Source organism: Ranitomeya variabilis, chromosome 4 (assembly GCF_051348905.1).
Source record: "Ranitomeya variabilis isolate aRanVar5 chromosome 4, aRanVar5.hap1, whole genome shotgun sequence".
In the NCBI taxonomy this organism is placed as follows: Eukaryota; Metazoa; Chordata; class Amphibia; order Anura; family Dendrobatidae; genus Ranitomeya; species Ranitomeya variabilis.
In genome coordinates this window covers 267,869,976-267,893,974 of record NC_135235.1, presented here as the reverse complement: position 1 = coordinate 267,893,974, position 23,999 = coordinate 267,869,976, and the positions used below count along the sequence as shown (strand labels likewise).

General features: G+C 51.4%; 1 long non-coding RNA gene across 1 annotated transcript in view; it reads left to right on the top strand.

Moving 5' to 3' along the window:
- The first annotated feature begins 19,546 nt into the window (after positions 1-19,546).
- The window catches only part of LOC143768809 (uncharacterized), a 35,085-nt gene continuing 30,632 nt past the window's right edge, over positions 19,547-23,999 (top strand). The window contains exon 1 of the long non-coding RNA XR_013214039.1: positions 19,547-19,616. This is a non-coding gene — a long non-coding RNA (uncharacterized LOC143768809). The remainder of the gene's footprint in view (positions 19,617-23,999) is intronic.

The following is a 23,999-nucleotide window of genomic DNA, read 5'->3' as shown; positions in this document are numbered from 1 at the left end:
TGCACGGTCTCCGTGTGACTGCAGCTCGCCCTGTAGTCTGTGAGCAGCCGTAGCCTGGTTGTCTGCAGCTCAGGGTTGTTCACTGCGTCATACCGCCAAATCAATTTTAATTTTTTTTCAAGTAGTGTAGTCTGCTGCTAATTAATTTTAAAAAATCCTATTAGTGTCTTTCCACCCGTCTCCAGCTAATTTGTGGAAAAACACTACATAGGATAAAGTAGAGGAGGGTTTTTGGGCCTTGCAGCGCCGTTTACGGCTGTCTGCACGGTCTCCGTGTGACTGCAGCTCGCCCTGTAGTCTGTGAGCAGCCGTAGCCTGGTTGTCTCCAGCTCAGGGTTGTTCACTGCGTCATACCGCCAAATCAATTTTAATTTTTTTTCAAGTAGTGTAGTCTGCTGCTAATTAATTTAAAAAAATCCTATTAGTGTCTTTCCACCCGTCTCCAGCTAATTTGTTGAAAAACACTACATAGGATAAAGTAGAGGAGGGTTTTTGGGCCTTGCAGCGCCGTTTACGTCTGTCTGCACGGTCTCTGTGTGACTGCAGCTCTATCTGTTGTCAGTTCAGCCCCCAAAAAAGAAATAAATAATAAAGTTCACCAAACACACCAGTTACACCACTTTACATTTGTGTAGGCCACATTAGCTCATATTAAAGTCTAGTCCACACTTTAGAAAATTAGTGTTTCTTATACCTGTTAGGAGGAGTTGCTCAGGAATAAGCACACAAATCCGTTAGTACTTTTCTGCTTATCTTTATCAGTCAACCAAGATGAAGAAGGCAGTGAGTAAGGCACGTGGGCGTGGGCGCGGAGCAGGGAGGGGACGTGGGGATTCTGTGCCTGCTGCGGGCACCGGTGACTCATCAGCACCCACTTTCACCAGGCAACAGTCGTTCATGCGCAGCTTTGTGTCAGAGCGCCGTACACCGCTGCTGCGTGAAGACCAAATTGAAGCCGTTGTCGGATGGATGGCAGCTAATGCATCAACTTCCATTAGTGCCACATCCTCTCAGACACAGAGCACTGGAGAGCAGCCATCTGTCTCTTCACCACCTGCCAAATTGCCCAGGCAGACAGAGAGCCCAGGACAGGAGCCGTCTCTACTTCTGTTCTCTGAATCTCTTGGCTTGGAAACAGGGGGCCAGCCAAGCAGCATTGGAGAAATGGAAGAAGAGGCAGGGTGCAGTGATGCCCAACAGCTTTTTCTGTCTTCCTCTGAAGAGGCGGGTGGGCCAGTGGCTCCGGTCACCACATCGCAGGCCGCATCAGCTGATGATGACACTCAGGTGCCACTTACTGGTGCGTGCTCTGCTGCTGAGACTACCCAGGAGGAGCAGTTGGGGGCAGAGGGTAGTGTAGATGATGAGGTCCTCGACCCATCTTGGCGTGAGGGACAGGAAGGTGGTGGGAGCAGCTCTGAGGAAGAGATTCCCCGTACGGCCCAAAGAGGGAGAGGGAGGGGGAAGACTGCGGATCCTGCAGCCTCCGCTTTGGCACCCGTTAGGAGCATGTCTCTTCCAAAAGCCAAAAAGGGCGCTCCCAAGACTTGCAGTGCCTGGTCCTTTTTTGACACAGTTGCAGATGACATTTGCTATGTCAGATGCAACGTGTGTCATCACAAAGTCAAAAGAGGTCGAAATGTCAGCAGCCTCAATACCTCCAACATGTGGAAACATGTGCGCACCAGGCACCCGGCGTTGTTAGAAAAACACACTGAAGAGGTAGGCCAACCAACAGCGGCAGCTACCACCTCTTCAGCTCGTGTTGCCTCTTCCTCTAGCTCACACGCAGCTGGTTCGGCTTCCTCCCAGGATCGCCGTGGAAGAACCTCTGGCCCTGTTGTCCAGAGACCCGCTGTAATTCCACCCGCAGCACCACTTTCCCAGTCATCCACACACTCCCAGCCCAGTCTACAGCCATCGGTAGTACAGGCATGGGAGAAAAGGCGGCCTTTCTCGTCAAACCACCCACGAGCACAGGCTCTGACTGCAGGCATTGCCAAACTCCTGTCACTGGAAATGCTGTCATTCAGGCTGGTGGAGACTGACAGCTTCCGTGACTTGATGTCATTGGCAGTCCCACAGTACAATGTGCCCAGCCGCTTTTACTTCAGCAGGCAAGCCGTCCCTGCCCTGCACAAGCATGTGGAGGGACACATAAAACACGCGCTACTGAACGCCGTCAGTAGCAAGGTCCACCTCACCACCGATGCGTGGACCAGTCAACATGGACAGGGGCGATACCTTTCCCTCACTGCCCATTGGGTTAATGTCATTGAGCCGGGTACAGACCGTGCGAGTGGTGCAGGACGTGTCCTGCCCACTCCAAGGATTGCAGGAATCCATTCTGTACGCATTGACTCCTCCTCTTACACCAGTTCCTCAGAATCATCGCTGCAGGAGCCGTCACAGTCCACCTCCACATGGACCCGTGATGAACGTGTACCTGTTACGACCGACATGAGCACAGCCGTGGCCAAACGTCAACAGGCCGTGTTGAAATTAATTTTTTTGGGGAATCGTAGCCACACAGCGCAGGAGCTCTGGAATGCCATCAAGCAGGAGAGCGATGTGTGGTTTGTGCCAGCGAATCTCCAGCCAGGCATGGTAGTGTGTGATAATGGCCGAAATCTGGTGGCAGCTCTGGGCCTCGGCAACCTCACTCACATCCCATGTCTGGCACATGTGCTCAATTTGGTCGTGCAGAGCTTTTTGAGGGACTATCCGGATCTTGATGCACTGCTGCACAAGGTCCGCCTAGAGTGTGCTCACTTGCGGCGTTCCAGCACGGCAAAAGCGCGCATTGCGGCTCTGCAGCGCCGACACCGCCTGCCGGAACATCGCATCATATGTGACCTACCTACCAGGTGGAATTCCACGTTACATATGTTGGAGCGGTTGTGTGAGCAGCAGCAAGCTGTAATGGAGTACCAGCTGCTTCAGGCGCAAAGAAGTCGCACTCAGCGCCGTACAGACTTCACAACCACAGAGTGGGCCACTATGAATGACGTCTGCCAGGTTTTGCGTCCCTTTGATTATTCCACGCGGATGGCGAGTGCAGATGATGCACTAGTCAGCATGACTGTCCCCCTTATCTGCCTGCTTGAAAAATCACTGCAAGCGCTAAGGGATGATGTTGTGGAAGAGGTGGAGGATGAGGATTCACCATTTCCATCATCTTCTGGACAGTCAGCGCCACGTGGTTCCTCACAAACGCTTAGGCAGGGGACAGTTTGTGAGGAGGATGAGGAGGAGTCAATGGAGGAGGAAGACGTCCGTCCAGAGGAGGGAGTTACCGAATTGTCCAGTACTCAGTGTGTACAGCGAGGGTGGGGTGATGACGAGCGGGCAGAGATCACGCCTCCAGCAGGGGACAGCGTTTCTTGGGCAGTTGGCAGTCTGCAGCACATGGTGGATTACATGCTGCAGTGCCTGAGAAACGACCGCCGCATCGCCCACATTCTCAACATGTCTGATTATTGGGTGTTCACCCTCCTCGATCCTCGCTACCGGGACAACGTAGAAAGCCTCATCACACCGTTGAACCGTGAGCGAAAAATGCGGGAGTACCAAGACACACTGGTCAATTCCATCATCTTCTCCATTCCAACTGAGAGAAGTGCTGCTAGTGCATTCCAAAGCAGCTCAGTGCGTCCAGGCATTGGTGGAGGCTCTGCACAAAGAGGGAGCAGAAGCAGTGCCTCTGCCCAAGGCAAGACCAGTATGGCCCAACTGTGGCACAGTTTTCTGTGCCCCCCACAAAAGTCTACACCATCACAGACGGCTCCAGTCAGCAGGAGGCAACGGTTCCGTCAGATGGTGACAGACTACATGTCTTGCCCTCTTGCTGTACTCCCAGACGGCTCTTCCCCTTTCAAGTTTTGGGTCTCAAAGCTGGATACATGGCCAGAGCTAAGCCAGTATGCATTGGAGGTGCTGTCTTGCCCTGCGGCCAGTGTATTATCGGAACGTGTCTTTAGTGCTGCAGGTGGTGTACTAACTGACCGTCGCATGCGACTATCCTCCGATAACGTTGACCGGCTTACTTTCCTGAAAATGAACAAGGCCTGGATCTCGCAGGAATTTGCCACTCCTCCTCCTGATTAAATAATTAGGTCACTGTATACGTTATCCAGGTCTCCTGTTGTGTTCATCTTTCTACCACCTGAACTTTAATTCCTGGGCTCCAACACCGCCAGTTGAGGCTCAGAAGTGCCGTCTGCACAGTCAAAACATACGACCCAGTGTTATTGGGTTTCAGTAACGTCAGCTGATCCCCAGCTGTGTAGCCGGCAATGTGTCATGCGACCGCCACGCTGACACAACAACTGAAATGTAAGGGAATCTGTCCCCCCCCCCCCAAGGCGTTTGTTACTGAAAGAGCCACCTTGTGCAGCAGTAATGCTGCACAAGGAAAAGGTAGCTATTTTTGTTTAGCTCCTTGCACACGCAGAACTTAACACTTATAAAATGTGTCCCCTGCAACCGTAAAACCGTCCCGGAGGTGGGACTTTCCTTCGTAATGTGACGCAGCACAGCCGTCATTCCTACCCCCCCGGCGCCGCGCACCGGCTCCTCAGCGTTGTTTTATTCCGTCCCGGAGCCTGCGCTGTTATGTTATCCCGTGGCCAGGCACACTTAGCGCTGCCCGTCTTCTGGCATCATTTGGTGTCAGGATGGCTGCGCCTGTGCGGCCGCGCTGGCAGAGAGCCCGCCTCGCAGTGTCTTCTGATTTAATCCCACTGGGGGCCTGGGATCCATGGACATGCGCAGTGCATATCTGAACCTCCACCTCTCACTCATTTCCCTATGGCTTCTTCAGACTGTTCGGTGTCAGCTGGTCCCTAATAGCATGCCACGGCCGTGACACCGCACAGTCTTAAGAAGCCGTAGGGAGGGGAGTGAGAGGCGAGGATATGCACTGCGCATGTCCATGGATCCCAGGCCCCCAGTGGGATTAAATCAGAAGACACTGCGAGGCGGGCTCTCTGCCAGCGCGGCCGCACAGGCGCAGCCAGCCTGACACCAAATGATGTCAGAAGATGGGCAGCGCTAAGTGTGCCTGGCCACGGGATAACATAACAGCGCAGGCTCCGGGACGGAATCAAACAACGCTGAGGAGCCGGGGCCCGGCGCCGGGGGGGTAGGAATGACGGTTGTGCTGCGTCATATTACGAAGGAAAGTCCCACCTCCGGGACGGTTTCACGGTTTCAGGGGACACATTTTATAAGTGTTTAGTTCTGCGTGTGCAAGGAGCATGATGAAAAGAGCCACCTTTTCCTTTTGCATCTTTTGTGCTGCACAAGCTGGCTCTTTCAGCTACAAACGCCTTGGGGGGGGGTTAAAGGTTCCCTTTCGACTTTCTCAGGCTTCGGCCTACATTGTGTTCCTCTGCTTTTCCACCTGTCCCTGGGCTCCAACACCGCCAGTTGCCGTCCAGAAGTGCTGTACGCACAGTCAACAGTCCCTCCTCTGTTATTGGGGTTCAGTAACGTCAGCTGTTCCCCTGCTGTGTGTGTGGCAATCCCTCCAACCTCCTCCAACCTCCTCCTCCTCCTCCACCTGTCCCTGGGCTCCAACACCGCCAGTTGCCGTCCAGAAGTGCTGTACGCACAGTCAACAGTCCCTCCTCTGTTATTGGGGTTCAGTAACGTCAGCTGTTCCCCTGCTGTGTGTGTGGCAATCCCTCCTACCTCCTCCAACCTCCTCCTCCTCCTCCACCTGTCCCTGGGCTCCAACACCGCCAGTTGCCGTCCAGAAGTGCTGTACGCACAGTCAACAGTCCCTCCTCTGTTATTGGGGTTCAGTAACGTCAGCTGTTCCCCTGCTGTGTGTGTGGCAATCCCTCCTACCTCCTCCAACCTCCTCCAACCTCCTCCTCCTCCTCCACCTGTCCCTGGGCTCCAACACCGCCAGTTGCCGTCCAGAAGTGCTGTACGCACAGTCAACAGTCCCTCCTCTGTTATTGGGGTTCAGTAACGTCAGGTGTTCCCCTGCTGTGTGTGTGGCAATCCCTCCTACCTCCTCCAACCTCCTCCTCCTCCACCTGTCCCTGGGCTCCAACACCGCCAGTTGCCGTCCAGAAGTGCTGTACGCACAGTCAACAGTCCCTCCTCTGTTATTGGGGTTCAGTAACGTCAGCTGTTCCCCTGCTGTGTGTGTGGCAATCCCTCCTACCTCCTCCAACCTCCTCCAACCTCCTCCTCCTCCTCCACCTGTCCCTGGGCTCCAACACCGCCAGTTGCCGTCCAGAAGTGCTGTACGCACAGTCAACAGTCCCTCCTCTGTTATTGGGGTTCAGTAACATCAGCTGTTCCCCTGCTGTGTGTGTGGCAATCCCTCCAACCTCCTCCAACCTCCTCCTCCTCCTCCACCTGTCCCTGGGCTCCAACACCGCCAGTTGCCGTCCAGAAGTGCTGTACGCACAGTCAACAGTCCCTCCTCTGTTATTGGGGTTCAGTAACGTCAGCTGTTCCCCTGCTGTGTGTGTGGCAATCCCTCCTACCTCCTCCAACCTCCTCCAACCTCCTCCTCCTCCTCCACCTGTCCCTGGGCTCCAACACCGCCAGTTGCCGTCCAGAAGTGCTGTACGCACAGTCAACAGTCCCTCCTCTGTTATTGGGGTTCAGTAACGTCAGCTGTTCCCCTGCTGTGTGTGTGGCAATCCCTCCTACCTCCTCCAACCTCCTCCTCCTCCACCTGTCCCTGGGCTCCAACACCGCCAGTTGCCGTCCAGAAGTGCTGTACGCACAGTCAACAGTCCCTCCTCTGTTATTGGGGTTCAGTAACGTCAGCTGTTCCCCTGCTGTGTGTGTGGCAATCCCTCCTACCTCCTCCAACCTCCTCCAACCTCCTCCTCCTCCTCCACCTGTCCCTGGGCTCCAACACCGCCAGTTGCCGTCCAGAAGTGCTGTACGCACAGTCAACAGTCCCTCCTCTGTTATTGGGGTTCAGTAACGTCAGCTGTTCCCCTGCTGTGTGTGTGGCAATCCCTCCTACCTCCTCCAACCTCCTCCTCCTCCACCTGTCCCTGGGCTCCAACACCGCCAGTTGCCGTCCAGAAGTGCTGTACGCACAGTCAACAGTCCCTCCTCTGTTATTGGGGTTCAGTAACGTCAGCTGTTCCCCTGCTGTGTGTGTGGCAATCCCTCCTACCTCCTCCAACCTCCTCCAACCTCCTCCTCCTCCTCCACCTGTCCCTGGGCTCCAACACCGCCAGTTGCCGTCCAGAAGTGCTGTACGCACAGTCAACAGTCCCTCCTCTGTTATTGGGGTTCAGTAACGTCAGCTGTTCCCCTGCTGTGTGTGTGGCAATCCCTCCTACCTCCTCCAACCTCCTCCTCCTCCACCTGTCCCTGGGCTCCAACACCGCCAGTTGCCGTCCAGAAGTGCTGTACGCACAGTCAACAGTCCCTCCTCTGTTATTGGGGTTCAGTAACGTCAGCTGTTCCCCTGCTGTGTGTGTGGCAATCCCTCCAACCTCCTCCAACCTCCTCCTCCTCCTCCACCTGTCCCTGGGCTCCAACACCGCCAGTTGCCGTCCAGAAGTGCTGTACGCACAGTCAACAGTCCCTCCCCTGTTATTGGGGTTCAGTAACGTCAGCTGTTCCCCTGCTGTGTGTGTGGCAATCCCTCCAACCTCCTCCAACCTCCTCCTCCTCCTCCACCTGTCCCTGGGCTCCAACACCGCCAGTTGCCGTCCAGAAGTGCTGTACGCACAGTCAACAGTCCCTCCTCTGTTATTGGGGTTCAGTAACGTCAGCTGTTCCCCTGCTGTGTGTGTGGCAATCCCTCCTACCTCCTCCAACCTCCTCCAACCTCCTCCTCCTCCACCTGTCCCTGGGCTCCAACACCGCCAGTTGCCGTCCAGAAGTGCTGTACGCACAGAGCCAAACACCTCGCCAATGTGTTAGTGGGGTTCAGCACCGCCAGCTGTTCCCCTGCTGTGTATACGGCAACGTGTACTGCGACCGCCACGCAGTCACAACAAGTTTACTTTAAGGGAACCTGTCCCCCCCCCCCCCAGGTGTTTGTTACTGAAGGAGCCACCTTGTGCAGCAGTAATGATGCAAAGGGAAAAAGTGCCTCTTTTCGTGGTGCTCCTTGCACATGCGGAACCTAACAGTTATGAAATGTGTCCCCTCACAGCGTTAAACCGTCCGGTAGGTGGAACTTTCCTTTGTCGTGTGACGCAGCACAGCCATCATTTTTACCCCCTTGGCGCCGTGCGCCGCCTCCTCAGCGTTGTTTGAATCTGTCCCGGAGCCTGCGCTGTTAGGTTAGCCCTTGGCCATGCACACATTTTGCGCTGCCCGTCTTCTGACATCATTTGGTGTCAGGCTGGCTGCGCCTGTGCGGGTGCGCTGGCCGAGATCCCGCCTCGCAGTGTCGTCTAATGTAATCCCACCGCGGGCCTGTGATCCGTGCCCGTGCGCAGTGCATATCCTCGCCTCTCACTCCCCTCCCTACGGCTTCTTCAGACTGTGCGATGTCAGCTGGTCCCTAATAGCATGCCACGGCCGTGACACCGCACAGTCTGAAAAAGCCGTAGGGAGGGACCATAATTAAATGTGCAAGGACCATAATTAAAAGAGCTAAGTTTACCTTTTCCAGCATTAGTGCTGTACACAATGGCTCTTTCAGCTACAAACGCCTGGGGGGGGGGGGGGTTAAAGGTTTCCTTTCAACTTGCTCGAGTGCAGGCTTCGGCCTACACTCCGCTCCCCCTGCTCCTCCTGCTGACCCTGGGCTCTAACACCGCCAGTTGGGGCCCGGTACTGCTAGCTGCACAGAGAAAAACACCTCGCCAATGTGTCAGTGGGGTTCAGCACCGCCAGCTGTTCCCCTGCTGTGCAGCCGGCATCGTGTCCTGCGACCGCCACGCAGACACAACAGACCCAAAGCTGCCGCCAGTGCAGGCTTCGGCCTACACTCCCCTCCCCCTGCTCCTGCTCCTCCTCCTCCTGCTGACCCTGGGCTCTAACAAACCGCCAGTTGGGGCCCAGATGTGCTAGCTGCACAGAGAAAAACACCAGCCAATGTGTCAGTGGGGTCCAGCACCGCCAGCTGTTCCCCTGCTGTGCAGCCGGCAACGTGTCCTGCAAAAGCCACGCAGACACAAGAACTGAAATTGAAGGGAACCTGTCCCCCCTCCCCCAGGCGTTTTTACGTTATCCAGCCACCTTGTACAGCGGTAATGCTGCATGTGTGCAAGGTGGCTCAGAAACGTATTCTCCTCGCACATGTGGAACTGAAAACACGTCTGCAATGTGTCCTCTGTGTGACCATTTAACCGTCCCGGTGGTGTGACTTTCCTTTGTAATGACACGCTGCAACCCCCTTGGTAGCGCTGCCCGTCTTCTGGCATCATTGTTTGGCTGCCTGCGCCTCTGCGGCCGCCCTGACCCACACAACGCCCCTCGGTGTCTTATTTATTGGGACTGCGAGGGTGTGTTTGATGGGCATGAGCAGTGCATCAGTTCGCCTGTCCCTCATCTCCTTCCGCCTTCTTCAGACTGTGCGGCTTCATGGCCGTGGCATGCGATAAGGGATCAGCTGACGCCACATAGTCTGAAGCAGGTGTAAGAACCCAAGCGAGAGGCGAACATATGTACTGCGCCAGGCCATGAATCCCAGCCCCGCAGTGTTTTAACTATGTCAATACACTGCGGGGCTGTGATTCATGGGCATCGCGAACCGCACCAGCCAACATTAAATGAGGTCAGAAGATGGGCAGCGCTAACAGCGCTAGGCCAGGGGATAACACGACAGCGCAGACTCCTGTACAGCAAATAACAACGCTCAGGAGGCTGCACCCAGCACCAAGGTGGGATTCTTGACATCTGTGCTGCGTCTCATTACAAAGGGAACTCGCGCCTCCAACACAGTTTGACTGTATAAAGGGCTAAATGTTATACGTGTTTCATTCAGCGTGTGCAAGGAGCGAAATTAAAAGAGCAACCTTTGACTTGTGCAGCACTACTGCTGCATAAGCTGTGGCTCTTCTACTTTCTAACCCCTGAGGGGGGGTTAAAGGTTACCTTTGAAATTGGTTCAAGTAGGCTTCGGCCTACACTCTGCTCCCCCTGCAGAGCCCGGGGCTCCAACACCGCCAGTTGGGGCCCGGTACTGCTAGCTGCACAGAGAAAAACACCTCGCCAATGTGTCAGTGGGGTTCAGCACCGCCAGCTGTTCCCCTGCTGTGCAGCCGGCATCGTGTCCTGCGACCGCCACGCAGACACAACAGACCCAAAGCTGCCGCCAGTGCAGGCTTCGGCCTACACTCCCCTCCCCCTGCTCCTGCTCCTCCTCCTCCTGCTGACCCTGGGCTCTAACAAACCGCCAGTTGGGGCCCAGATGTGCTAGCTGCACAGAGAAAAACACCAGCCAATGTGTCAGTGGGGTCCAGCACCGCCAGCTGTTCCCCTGCTGTGCAGCCGGCAACGTGTCCTGCAAAAGCCACGCAGACACAAGAACTGAAATTGAAGGGAACCTGTCCCCCCTCCCCCAGGCGTTTTTACGTTATCCAGCCACCTTGTACAGCGGTAATGCTGCATGTGTGCAAGGTGGCTCAGAAACGTATTCTCCTCGCACATGTGGAACTGAAAACACGTCTGCAATGTGTCCTCTGTGTGACCATTTAACCGTCCCGGTGGTGTGACTTTCCTTTGTAATGACACGCTGCAACCCCCTTGGTAGCGCTGCCCGTCTTCTGGCATCATTGTTTGGCTGCCTGCGCCTCTGCGGCCGCCCTGACCCACACAACGCCCCTCGGTGTCTTATTTATTGGGACTGCGAGGGTGTGTTTGATGGGCATGAGCAGTGCATCAGTTCGCCTGTCCCTCATCTCCTTCCGCCTTCTTCAGACTGTGCGGCTTCATGGCCGTGGCATGCGATAAGGGATCAGCTGACGCCACATAGTCTGAAGCAGGTGTAAGAACCCAAGCGAGAGGCGAACATATGTACTGCGCCAGGCCATGAATCCCAGCCCCGCAGTGTTTTAACTATGTCAATACACTGCGGGGCTGTGATTCATGGGCATCGCGAACCGCACCAGCCAACATTAAATGAGGTCAGAAGATGGGCAGCGCTAACAGCGCTAGGCCAGGGGATAACACGACAGCGCAGACTCCTGTACAGCAAATAACAACGCTCAGGAGGCTGCACCCAGCACCAAGGTGGGATTCTTGACATCTGTGCTGCGTCTCATTACAAAGGGAACTCGCGCCTCCAACACAGTTTGACTGTATAAAGGGCTAAATGTTATACGTGTTTCATTCAGCGTGTGCAAGGAGCGAAATTAAAAGAGCAACCTTTGACTTGTGCAGCACTACTGCTGCATAAGCTGTGGCTCTTCTACTTTCTAACCCCTGAGGGGGGGTTAAAGGTTACCTTTGAAATTGGTTCAAGTAGGCTTCGGCCTACACTCTGCTCCCCCTGCAGAGCCCGGGGCTCCAACACCGCCAGTTGGGGCCCGGTACTGCTAGCTGCACAGAGAAAAACACCTCGCCAATGTGTCAGTGGGGTTCAGCACCGCCAGCTGTTCCCCTGCTGTGCAGCCGGCATCGTGTCCTGCGACCGCCACGCAGACACAACAGACCCAAAGCTGCCGCCAGTGCAGGCTTCGGCCTACACTCCCCTCCCCCTGCTCCTGCTCCTCCTCCTCCTGCTGACCCTGGGCTCTAACAAACCGCCAGTTGGGGCCCAGATGTGCTAGCTGCACAGAGAAAAACACCAGCCAATGTGTCAGTGGGGTCCAGCACCGCCAGCTGTTCCCCTGCTGTGCAGCCGGCAACGTGTCCTGCAAAAGCCACGCAGACACAAGAACTGAAATTGAAGGGAACCTGTCCCCCCTCCCCCAGGCGTTTTTACGTTATCCAGCCACCTTGTACAGCGGTAATGCTGCATGTGTGCAAGGTGGCTCAGAAACGTATTCTCCTCGCACATGTGGAACTGAAAACACGTCTGCAATGTGTCCTCTGTGTGACCATTTAACCGTCCCGGTGGTGTGACTTTCCTTTGTAATGACACGCTGCAACCCCCTTGGTAGCGCTGCCCGTCTTCTGGCATCATTGTTTGGCTGCCTGCGCCTCTGCGGCCGCCCTGACCCACACAACGCCCCTCGGTGTCTTATTTATTGGGACTGCGAGGGTGTGTTTGATGGGCATGAGCAGTGCATCAGTTCGCCTGTCCCTCATCTCCTTCCGCCTTCTTCAGACTGTGCGGCTTCATGGCCGTGGCATGCGATAAGGGATCAGCTGACGCCACATAGTCTGAAGCAGGTGTAAGAACCCAAGCGAGAGGCGAACATATGTACTGCGCCAGGCCATGAATCCCAGCCCCGCAGTGTTTTAACTATGTCAATACACTGCGGGGCTGTGATTCATGGGCATCGCGAACCGCACCAGCCAACATTAAATGAGGTCAGAAGATGGGCAGCGCTAACAGCGCTAGGCCAGGGGATAACACGACAGCGCAGACTCCTGTACAGCAAATAACAACGCTCAGGAGGCTGCACCCAGCACCAAGGTGGGATTCTTGACATCTGTGCTGCGTCTCATTACAAAGGGAACTCGCGCCTCCAACACAGTTTGACTGTATAAAGGGCTAAATGTTATACGTGTTTCATTCAGCGTGTGCAAGGAGCGAAATTAAAAGAGCAACCTTTGACTTGTGCAGCACTACTGCTGCATAAGCTGTGGCTCTTCTACTTTCTAACCCCTGAGGGGGGGTTAAAGGTTACCTTTGAAATTGGTTCAAGTAGGCTTCGGCCTACACTCTGCTCCCCCTGCAGAGCCCGGGGCTCCAACACCGCCAGTTGGGGCCCGGTACTGCTAGCTGCACAGAGAAAAACACCTCGCCAATGTGTCAGTGGGGTTCAGCACCGCCAGCTGTTCCCCTGCTGTGCAGCCGGCATCGTGTCCTGCGACCGCCACGCAGACACAACAGACCCAAAGCTGCCGCCAGTGCAGGCTTCGGCCTACACTCCCCTCCCCCTGCTCCTGCTCCTCCTCCTCCTGCTGACCCTGGGCTCTAACAAACCGCCAGTTGGGGCCCAGATGTGCTAGCTGCACAGAGAAAAACACCAGCCAATGTGTCAGTGGGGTCCAGCACCGCCAGCTGTTCCCCTGCTGTGCAGCCGGCAACGTGTCCTGCAAAAGCCACGCAGACACAAGAACTGAAATTGAAGGGAACCTGTCCCCCCTCCCCCAGGCGTTTTTACGTTATCCAGCCACCTTGTACAGCGGTAATGCTGCATGTGTGCAAGGTGGCTCAGAAACGTATTCTCCTCGCACATGTGGAACTGAAAACACGTCTGCAATGTGTCCTCTGTGTGACCATTTAACCGTCCCGGTGGTGTGACTTTCCTTTGTAATGACACGCTGCAACCCCCTTGGTAGCGCTGCCCGTCTTCTGGCATCATTGTTTGGCTGCCTGCGCCTCTGCGGCCGCCCTGACCCACACAACGCCCCTCGGTGTCTTATTTATTGGGACTGCGAGGGTGTGTTTGATGGGCATGAGCAGTGCATCAGTTCGCCTGTCCCTCATCTCCTTCCGCCTTCTTCAGACTGTGCGGCTTCATGGCCGTGGCATGCGATAAGGGATCAGCTGACGCCACATAGTCTGAAGCAGGTGTAAGAACCCAAGCGAGAGGCGAACATATGTACTGCGCCAGGCCATGAATCCCAGCCCCGCAGTGTTTTAACTATGTCAATACACTGCGGGGCTGTGATTCATGGGCATCGCGAACCGCACCAGCCAACATTAAATGAGGTCAGAAGATGGGCAGCGCTAACAGCGCTAGGCCAGGGGATAACACGACAGCGCAGACTCCTGTACAGCAAATAACAACGCTCAGGAGGCTGCACCCAGCACCAAGGTGGGATTCTTGACATCTGTGCTGCGTCTCATTACAAAGGGAACTCGCGCCTCCAACACAGTTTGACTGTATAAAGGGCTAAATGTTATACGTGTTTCATTCAGCGTGTGCAAGGAGCGAAATTAAAAGAGCAACCTTTGACTTGTGCAGCACTACTGCTGCATAAGCTGTGGCTCTTCTACTTTCTAACCCCTGAGGGGGGGTTAAAGGTTACCTTTGAAATTGGTTCAAGTAGGCTTCGGCCTACACTCTGCTCCCCCTGCAGAGCCCGGGGCTCCAACACCGCCAGTTGGGGCCCGGTACTGCTAGCTGCACAGAGAAAAACACCTCGCCAATGTGTCAGTGGGGTTCAGCACCGCCAGCTGTTCCCCTGCTGTGCAGCCGGCATCGTGTCCTGCGACCGCCACGCAGACACAACAGACCCAAAGCTGCCGCCAGTGCAGGCTTCGGCCTACACTCCCCTCCCCCTGCTCCTGCTCCTCCTCCTCCTGCTGACCCTGGGCTCTAACAAACCGCCAGTTGGGGCCCAGATGTGCTAGCTGCACAGAGAAAAACACCAGCCAATGTGTCAGTGGGGTCCAGCACCGCCAGCTGTTCCCCTGCTGTGCAGCCGGCAACGTGTCCTGCAAAAGCCACGCAGACACAAGAACTGAAATTGAAGGGAACCTGTCCCCCCTCCCCCAGGCGTTTTTACGTTATCCAGCCACCTTGTACAGCGGTAATGCTGCATGTGTGCAAGGTGGCTCAGAAACGTATTCTCCTCGCACATGTGGAACTGAAAACACATCTGCAATGTGTCCTCTGTGTGACCATTTAACCGTCCCGGTGGTGTGACTTTCCTTTGTAATGACACGCTGCAACCCCCTTGGTAGCGCTGCCCGTCTTCTGGCATCATTGTTTGGCTGCCTGCGCCTCTGCGGCCGCCCTGACCCACACAACGCCCCTCGGTGTCTTATTTATTGGGACTGCGAGGGTGTGTTTGATGGGCATGAGCAGTGCATCAGTTCGCCTGTCCCTCATCTCCTTCCGCCTTCTTCAGACTGTGCGGCTTCATGGCCGTGGCATGCGATAAGGGATCAGCTGACGCCACATAGTCTGAAGCAGGTGTAAGAACCCAAGCGAGAGGCGAACATATGTACTGCGCCAGGCCATGAATCCCAGCCCCGCAGTGTTTTAACTATGTCAATACACTGCGGGGCTGTGATTCATGGGCATCGCGAACCGCACCAGCCAACATTAAATGAGGTCAGAAGATGGGCAGCGCTAACAGCGCTAGGCCAGGGGATAACACGACAGCGCAGACTCCTGTACAGCAAATAACAACGCTCAGGAGGCTGCACCCAGCACCAAGGTGGGATTCTTGACATCTGTGCTGCGTCTCATTACAAAGGGAACTCGCGCCTCCAACACAGTTTGACTGTATAAAGGGCTAAATGTTATACGTGTTTCATTCAGCGTGTGCAAGGAGCGAAATTAAAAGAGCAACCTTTGACTTGTGCAGCACTACTGCTGCATAAGCTGTGGCTCTTCTACTTTCTAACCCCTGAGGGGGGGTTAAAGGTTACCTTTGAAATTGGTTCAAGTAGGCTTCGGCCTACACTCTGCTCCCCCTGCAGAGCCCGGGGCTCCAACACCGCCAGTTGGGGCCCGGTACTGCTAGCTGCACAGAGAAAAACACCTCGCCAATGTGTCAGTGGGGTTCAGCACCGCCAGCTGTTCCCCTGCTGTGCAGCCGGCATCGTGTCCTGCGACCGCCACGCAGACACAACAGACCCAAAGCTGCCGCCAGTGCAGGCTTCGGCCTACACTCCCCTCCCCCTGCTCCTGCTCCTCCTCCTCCTGCTGACCCTGGGCTCTAACAAACCGCCAGTTGGGGCCCAGATGTGCTAGCTGCACAGAGAAAAACACCAGCCAATGTGTCAGTGGGGTCCAGCACCGCCAGCTGTTCCCCTGCTGTGCAGCCGGCAACGTGTCCTGCAAAAGCCACGCAGACACAAGAACTGAAATTGAAGGGAACCTGTCCCCCCTCCCCCAGGCGTTTTTACGTTATCCAGCCACCTTGTACAGCGGTAATGCTGCATGTGTGCAAGGTGGCTCAGAAACGTATTCTCCTCGCACATGTGGAACTGAAAACACGTCTGCAATGTGTCCTCTGTGTGACCATTTAACCGTCCCGGTGGTGTGACTTTCCTTTGTAATGACACGCTGCAACCCCCTTGGTAGCGCTGCCCGTCTTCTGGCATCATTGTTTGGCTGCCTGCGCCTCTGCGGCCGCCCTGACCCACACAACGCCCCTCGGTGTCTTATTTATTGGGACTGCGAGGGTGTGTTTGATGGGCATGAGCAGTGCATCAGTTCGCCTGTCCCTCATCTCCTTCCGCCTTCTTCAGACTGTGCGGCTTCATGGCCGTGGCATGCGATAAGGGATCAGCTGACGCCACATAGTCTGAAGCAGGTGTAAGAACCCAAGCGAGAGGCGAACATATGTACTGCGCCAGGCCATGAATCCCAGCCCCGCAGTGTTTTAACTATGTCAATACACTGCGGGGCTGTGATTCATGGGCATCGCGAACCGCACCAGCCAACATTAAATGAGGTCAGAAGATGGGCAGCGCTAACAGCGCTAGGCCAGGGGATAACACGACAGCGCAGACTCCTGTACAGCAAATAACAACGCTCAGGAGGCTGCACCCAGCACCAAGGTGGGATTCTTGACATCTGTGCTGCGTCTCATTACAAAGGGAACTCGCGCCTCCAACACAGTTTGACTGTATAAAGGGCTAAATGTTATACGTGTTTCATTCAGCGTGTGCAAGGAGCGAAATTAAAAGAGCAACCTTTGACTTGTGCAGCACTACTGCTGCATAAGCTGTGGCTCTTCTACTTTCTAACCCCTGAGGGGGGGTTAAAGGTTACCTTTGAAATTGGTTCAAGTAGGCTTCGGCCTACACTCTGCTCCCCCTGCAGAGCCCGGGCTCCAACACCGCTAGTTGCTGTCCGGAAGTGCTGGCTGCACAGAGCCAAACACCTCGCCAATGTGTCAGTGGGGTCCAGCACCGCCAGCTGTTCCCCTGCTGTGCAGCCGGCAACGTGTCCTGCAAAAGCCACGCAGACACTTGCTCTTGGACCTTCTGCTCCCCATCCTGGTTCCAGTACCGTCAGCTGGTTCCGGGCAGAGCCTTTGGCTTAGGTGCCTCCCTTTGGTATCCGAGTTCCACCAACGTCAGGTGGTCCTTGGTAGTGCTTTCAGGCACGGGTACCTCCTGCTTAGTAACCGGGTTCCAGTAACGTCAGCTGGTCCTCGGTAGTTCCATTGGCTCTTGGACCTTCGGCTACCCATCCGGGTTCCAGCACCGTCAGCTGGTTCTCGGCAGTGTCTTTTGCTCTTGTACCTTCTGCTCCCCATCCTGGTTCCAGTACCGTCAGCTGGTTCCGGGCAGAGCCTTTGGCTTAGGTGCCTCCCTCTGGGTATCTGAGTTCCACCAACGTCAGGTGGTCCTTGGTAGTGCTTTCAGCACAGGTACCTCCTGCTTAGTAACCGGGTTCCAGTAACGTCAGCTGGTCCTCGGTCGTTCCATTGGCTCTTGGACCTTCGGGTAGCCATCCGAGTTCCAGTTCCATCAGCTGGTTCTCGGCATTTTCTCAGCCTTCTTGTACCTTCTGCTACATTTCCAAGTTCAAGAGACTAAACACGATGACCCGGAAGACCACCCCTAAGATGACGACGACACCAGAGACGACAACCACCGTGATGACGACGACCCTGGAGACGATGACCCTGAAGACCACCCCGATGACGACGACCCCGGAGACCACCCCGATGACGACGACCCCGGAGACGACGACCCTGGAGACGACGACGACCTGGAAGACCGAGAAGCAGAAGAACAAGAGGCTGCAGAACAAAGAGCAGAAGGACATTAAGCATAACACAAAATATCAGAGCAAAAAATATTATGTAAATTATAAGCAGAAGAAGACTAAGCAGTGTATGGGGGTGAGTCCGTTCCTCCTCGTGGTGCCCCTGGATAAAGCCTGATGCTGCAGGCCAAACTGAACGCGGACAAATGTAACTGTTTTGTGACAGGCAGAACGGAAGGTGTAATCTTCAAACTTTTATAGATAACAACTACGGGAATGCCTGTCACAAATAAGAATATGATGAAGAAGTAGAATATGATGAAGATAATAGTAAACTAAAAACAATATGAACAATGTAACCCAAAAAATAATAGGTAGAAGATGAAGAAGAAGATGAATAAGGTGAAGAAGTTGATGTCAAAGAAGCTGATGATGAGGATAATTAAGAAGAAAGCGTGGGAGAAGTAAAAAAAAAGGTGAAGGGCGTGGAAGCAGTGAAACATCAATATCTGACATTAAAAAAAAAATTAACATAGTCAAATTCTTTCTAACGCCGAACGTCATAAAAAAAAACGCAAAATCCTGCTATTCTATTACATTGGGCTAAACCTCTGTGCCTTTAATATCTCCGCCACGTCCCCCAATACATCCTACATTATTCTTAGTTGTTTTCCTTCATGTAGAATGAACCTACAAGTGTATAAAGGGTTTATTTTAATTCCGATATTTTCGTCCCATTGACTTGCATTGGGATCGGGTATCGGTATCGGATTAGATCCGATACTTTGACGGTATCGGCCGATACTTTCCGATACCGATACTTTCCGATATCGGAAGGTATCGCTCAACACTACTCATCATTCTTTAGCACAGATGGAATAAAACTAACTAAAAATGATCAAATAGATTCACAGGGCTCTCGTTCAGTGGCCATCTCGGTAGCACATGGCCACCAACCAGAGCCATGCAAACCTACTCTAACTTGATGGCATTACCAATGTCTCTAGTGATTAGTATGCCCAAGATGACTTCATACGTGCGTGAACTGCTACTATGATGTGGAGCCATGCCTACTAATCGGAAGAGGTGCCAGGAATGCCGGCAAGGAGGAGGAGGTTCTTCTGGCTCTTTTTGACAGCCACAAACTACCAGGGTCCTGCAAATCTTGTTGATCATCTACTGATAACGGTAGATGACCATGTCCAGCACCATGGCTGTCTATTGAAAAGAGAAACACTCCGCTGGAGAAGAGAGCACAAACATTGGATCACTGAGCAGTGGAAAAGCATTGTTTGGTCAGATAAATGTGGATTTCTTTTGCACCATGCTGTTTGGTGAGTCAGAAATTGGAGCAAACAGAATGAATCAATGAACCCTTCTAGGCAAACATCTATAGTAGAGATGATGGGACCAGGCAGTTTGAACTCAACTGTTCGTGTTGTTTTTCCCAGGAAATTCGATTAGGTGAAAAGTTATTCTCTGTGAATTTAATGTCCTTTAATATGCTCTGAAGTCTGAAAAGAGCCCAGAGCATAATAAACGTAACACAAAAAAAACAATTGTTACACTAACCTCCCAGTTCTACGGTCCTTCTGCTATTCACCGACACACATCCGGTCCTCGACTCATCTTCTCATCCCCTGCCGCTCGAGTAGGAATATTTGGTGCACCAGTCGCACTGCACCAAACTTCTGGGTGTTATAGAGCCCCTGAAGGTTCTGCATAGGCATGCACGAAGTCAGCGATGTTGTGACATCATGACGGGCCTGCATAGAACCCACCCAGGAGAAGAACTAAGATTCCAACACAAGTGGGGGATCAAACAATGCAACGAGAACCGAACGGATGGTGGTGAGTAGCAGCAGGTCCAGAGAGGTGAGCAGTGAGCCGTGAGATGACTTTTTTTAACCCTTTTATAAGTTCAGAAAAATCTCAGCCAGCATCCGCCATTTTCCTGAATCCACACGCAAGCAAAAAAAATCTAAATTTTGGTGAATGTGGAATTTATAAAATTCAATTCCACTCGAATTTAATTGCTAGTCAATAGTGCAAGATGGTGGAGGTGGAGTAACTGTGTGTGGGGAATGCTTTCTTGGCAGACCTTGGCTTCTCTGATACCCGTGGATGCTTTTTTGGATAGTAGGGCTTACCTAAGCATTGTGGATGGCCAAGTTCATCCCTTCAAGGTAACTGTTTCCTCTACAGCAAAAAGATAATGTGCCATGTTACTGGATCACTCTCAAGAACATGATCAAGAGTCTTCTTTGAATTCTTGGTCTTCAAGGTTACCAGATCTTAATCCTATAGAAGATCTCTTGATCTCAGTAGAACGGGCTGTTGAGAGCATGTCAAATTTCAGTACCTAGTGGAATCTACGCCAGAACAAACTGAAGACTGGAGTAGGACCACTGCACTACAAGATGAGTGTCTTGCAAAAAGAACACATTTTTATGATGGCCACCCTTTTCTCCAGATCAAATTTCCTAAGAAAACTTTTAGTTCCATCATACAACCCATCTTCTTTGAGATGCCTAACCCAATTGCTGAGCATTTTTCCATGCAGTCACCTCTGCAGCCAGTGACTGTCTGCAGTGGTCATGCGTCCATACTGGCCGGAGGAGTGAAAGGAGATTGTTTGGTGAGTATGTATTTATTTTCTTTATTAGGAATGAAAGCTCTCTTATGTAGGGTATTGTGTTAGGTCATTATTTGTAAGTTGTCTTGTTCCCCTTATATTCAGCAATTAATTAATTGTGCTTTTAGTCTAATAAATGCTACTTTTATTGGGGGTCCATTCTGTAATTTTTTTTCCTACATCTCTGACTTCCATCTTACATATATTACCTTTTCGGGATCTGCCAAGTCAAGACTGTGAATTCTAATTAACCTCCCGTTATTTCATGTATAGCTCCAATTGTTTCTTCATTTCCGCACCTTTGTCTCTATCTTTATATAATGCATTTTAATTAAAAAAAATTGGAAAAAAAAATCTGCGATCACACATGATTTACACATGAGACATTTATTAAGGTTATTTTTTTTTTAAGTTTGGAAAAATTAAAAAATATATATTAAAAAAGGCACAATAATGTTCAGAACATAAATGACCGCTCAGCCGATTTACTAAGTAGCAAATTGGATTGTAAACTGCTTACAAGTGCTTGTTATCCAGGAATCAAAAAACGATTCTGAGGTTTATAAGTGAAACATATCGACAATTTTCTTAAACACATGCTAAACCGGCAAACGCTAACCCCGCAATCAACGCACTCCCTTCGTCTTCTAATAAACTTTCATCTTTTTAACTTTTATTGCGACATAAGTACTTACAGGAACGAAATAAAATGTATTCACTGTATTCCTCATATCCAGCTTCTCATTCGTATTCATGAGAGGTTTTAGCCCAGACAAACTAGCGCTGCCGTAAAGACGCACATAATATCGAAAGCGCCATTAGAAACCCATAAGATACTTCATCTGCTCATCGTAGGGGAATTATAGCTTAAACTCTGAATTCTGAGTCATCTGCTTCATATGTGTCAAATAGAAAGCCAATTTGCAAAACGTGCGCCAGTTTTTTAAAGAAGAGCTTCGTAGAGTGCACTTCACCCTTAGGGGCACCTGCGTTGTGTTCATGGAGTAGCTGCTGGTTGGAAAAAAAATCTATTTTAAGATGGGTCAGAGCAAGAGAAGTGGTGACAATTACAAAAAAGTTGGAGCCACAAACATAGAAAAAGGAACATCTGGGAGATCAGACAGAAAAGTTAAGGCTAGAAGAAGTCAAGCAGTACAAGTGTCAAATCCTATGGGCACCTTGTGGTCAAATAGATAGATCAACGAGAAAAGATTAATCCAATATTACACGCACCAATGTAGTTTGGGTAATACAGCAGCTGGACATGACAAAAGCCAAATTGGAATTTAAATGGAAGCAGTAAGTGTGTCCATTGGCACCATACCCACCTGATGTTTTGTCCCCCGTTCAGTCCTTGAGATTGACCCCCAGTAGAACCACTAATGAAGGGGTTGTTCCAACTCTGACATGTATCATCTATTCACAGACCCTGCTGATGGTTGAGTGTCCAACACAAAGATCAAGGTTCTACAATGATCTTACACCTGTCCTGGGTAAACCGGGCTCTGCTTCCTTCACCCTGGTTTGCTGCCCTCTGTTGTGCTCCACGTCTGGTTTGCAGGTTGTCCAACATGACTCAGTGACTTTATCTCCCTAATACTACTTAACAGCTATTACGATACATACCTGTGCCTAAGGATTGAGACTCAAGACTTTTGTTTGGTATACTCCACCTTCTGTGCACACCATGCCTTAACTTGCTTCAATCCCTATTGCTCCCCAAATTACTGAGTGCGCCAAGTCCTCGCTTCCCACATGCCTTCCTGCTTGATTCACCAACGCCAGGGATGAGTGTAAATGCCCGGATCTGAGACTTAAAGAATCCATCTCACCAGGTGAGCCCACCTCTGCATCATTCATTGTCAATGAGAGTCCCACATCTCTGGAAGTCCTATAGACAATGAATGGAGCGGTGAAGTGCATGCGTGGCCATTTCTTTATTCTTTAGGGATCTGATCTTGGGATTATGGTAGTCCCAGCAATCAGACCTCTGATGATCAGCAAGTTGGGACAATCCCTGAAACATTGTCAGCCTTGTCTAATACATTGGCCGGCATGGAAAAGAAGGCTACATCCCCTCCACACCCGGTCCTGTCTGTAATACTGACTGGGTGGCACACATTCTGACCACTATGAGAAAAGTTGCCACCACTGATGCCAGGAGTGGAGATCCAGCACCAGATTGGTGAAAAGTAGTGTAAAGTTTGCAAAAACAGCAAAATGTGCATATGGTTCTAGCAGCAGATTTAAAAATAGCATAAAACCTAAATTTTGGGGCATTTGATGTATTCACACCCCCTTTTTTTGTTCTATGACTGTATGACCAGATGGGTAAATATTCCTGTTTTCGCTCCTCCGTGCCCCATAGAACCTGAGTTCATATGTTATTCCCATCAAATGACTTTTGCACTGTGAAAAGTGAAACAAAAATGATAAATTCCGACCAGTTTTATCAGCGTGCTTCCCTTTTAATGTCTGGAATAATTAATGTATGTACGTGCATGGAGATACAGTATGTAATTGTAATTATAACTAATCTAACACATTGTAGCAATTAAGCGCGCGATACCTCAATTTGATGGCCTTACTGAAGAGGAAATTACGATTCTCTGATATTTTGCAAGTCAAACATCATTTAAATCTCTGATTACAGAGCATAAAGGGGTTTACTAATTAGACGAGCCATAAAAGTGTGATGGGTGGCTGTCTAACAGCTGGGACCTCCACCTGACAATGCAGGAAAGTGGCCGTGCATGCGCAGGATTCCTCTGTCGAAACAAGTAGACGTTAAAGAGAATCTGTCTCCAAATCCTACAATATAAACTGTAGACCAGATGAGGCTGGTGTACTTACTTTAAAAATTCATGTCTGAATGGCTGTATAATACCGATAATAAAACGAGCATTTTATGAGTCCGGCTCTAGCTTTTTAATATCATTGATAATCAAACATTAAAAAAGGATTGCACAGTTATTCTGTAATGGATTTTCAAAGGAAGTACACCAGCCTCATCAGTTCGAAGAGAACTATTAAACCTGTCATCGCCGGAGAGTTAAAGATCCAATCGCAAGAAATTAAAAGCCACCATCAAGCATGAAAAAGGCATTTAAAGGGCTTATAACACGGTGTCTGTCATTTCAGAGCCCAGTAGACAGTATGGCAGGGTATTGTATAGATGATCAAGTGACCACAAGTTCAAGTCCCCTTAGGGAACTAACGTAATGAAAGGTATGAAAAAAACAGACAAACTTTTTTTATATAACATAAACACAACAAATAAAAAGTTTAAATGACCTCACTTTTCCTAAAACATAAATTAAAAAATTTACATATTTGGTACTGCCACATAATAATAATAATAATAATCTTTATTTATATAGCACCAACATATTCCGCAGCGCTTTACAGTTTAACAGTTTCAAACACAACAGTCATAGGTAACAATGTTAACAATACAATAATAAAGCAAAATAACCACATGCATAATTACCCTAATAAAACATAAAAAAATTGCTCTCCCCTTAGATGAATCCTAAAACTAAGAAAAGAGCATTGAAACTCCAAAAATATACAATAAATAGCAAATAAAATGTGTATCAATAAAAACTACACCCTCACTCAAC